Raw genomic sequence first — 1,488 nt, forward strand, 5'->3', positions numbered from 1 at the left:
GTGGTTGGAGTATTTACTGTAGTATGAGAACTTGGCTCCCGATGGTATCTGAGAACATCTTCACTCTAAACACTGCTCCTAGTTATTTATAGGGTTTATAAAGTGCTTCACCACTTCTGTTTATATCACATTATTCCATTACTTTAGTCTCAAGTTGTTTTTCTGAAGCACTCAGAGAGAACAAAATGTGGTTATCAGAACATATAGCCCTGTAAGTATTTAATATTTGATCTCCCTGCACTGATCATTGATTATAGGCTACCACTGCGCTCATATAGAAAGTACTGTGTAAAAGCTCCACTCCTGAGTTTGGAAAGAGTTTGGGTGCCATTGGTCAGGGCCTTTAGGTGTGGATAAGTACAAAGGCATATTACAGAGGTTTAATAGATCACCCTTGGCTCAAAAGTTTATGAATCGTCTGCATTGACAGCCAAATCAAACGTTCACTGATCCTTCACCATTTCTGGACATGAGTCGAGCCAACTCAACCACACTTTCCAATCTCAGCTGACTTCTGTAAGTCATTTTAGAACGGACAATCTGTCCATATAACATACCCCTGTCATCACTCAATGCAGTTTCAAAAAGGTTTAGGTTGGCATGCTTGCATTTTTGGTAACACTATAATAACAAAATGTTAATTAGCCTTAATAAATTACAAAGACTTAGTCTTAGTTAAAGTAAATTATAATGAACAAATAGGTTAATGATTCAAACTTGGTAACTACAAACTTAATACCCAAGACCCTTTAAGTAGTTACTAGGCCTTAATAAATACACTGTATACCAAACACTTACCAAACACTCTAACACTTAGCTTATGTTTTTACTAAGCCTGAATAAAGTGATAGTATGCAACTTGATGGAAATACAAAGCTAAAACCATACTTTCCAACATTCTTAATGGAGATATATAAGTTTTATGCCATACTGTGGAATATTGTTGCCAAAGGAACTACATTCCCATGGAAACAAGCAGGAGGCAGTTCTCCTCCAATCAATCAATCAATCAATCAAACTTTATTTGTATAGCACTTTTCATACATTTAAAATGTAGCACAAAGTGCTTCACATGCAACAGAAAAATTACAATACAATAATTAAAATCAAGAGCAACCCCCCATCCCATCCCTTTGTTTCATCCATATATACAACCACCCTCCAGACCAATAAGAGTCAATTTTTTGGAGATGGAGGCTTGTTCGCTTCAGTCTAATTTTGGGCAAAAAAGTTATGACTGGATTTGTCTATTATGCATGAAGTCTTTGTTCCTGCTGTGATGAGTCCAATTAAGGTGTAATTACTATAATGTGAATGCTAAAATAAGACTTTTTGAAAATAAAATTTGTGGTGCCAAGTTTTTTGAATGCTGTCTATTAGTTGTCACTCTAGACGTTTTGCTTTTGGGGGTTGGCTGATTCCTCCATTCATTTGTCTCTTTTTACCTGAAACTTCTTTGGCGTGCACCAGGTCTGATCCAGTAAGTGT

This window comes from Boleophthalmus pectinirostris, unplaced genomic scaffold (assembly GCF_026225935.1).
Source record: "Boleophthalmus pectinirostris isolate CB_2022bp ecotype Guang Dong unplaced genomic scaffold, ASM2622593v1 HiC_scaffold_1, whole genome shotgun sequence".
Taxonomy (NCBI): Eukaryota; Metazoa; Chordata; class Actinopteri; order Gobiiformes; family Gobiidae; genus Boleophthalmus; species Boleophthalmus pectinirostris.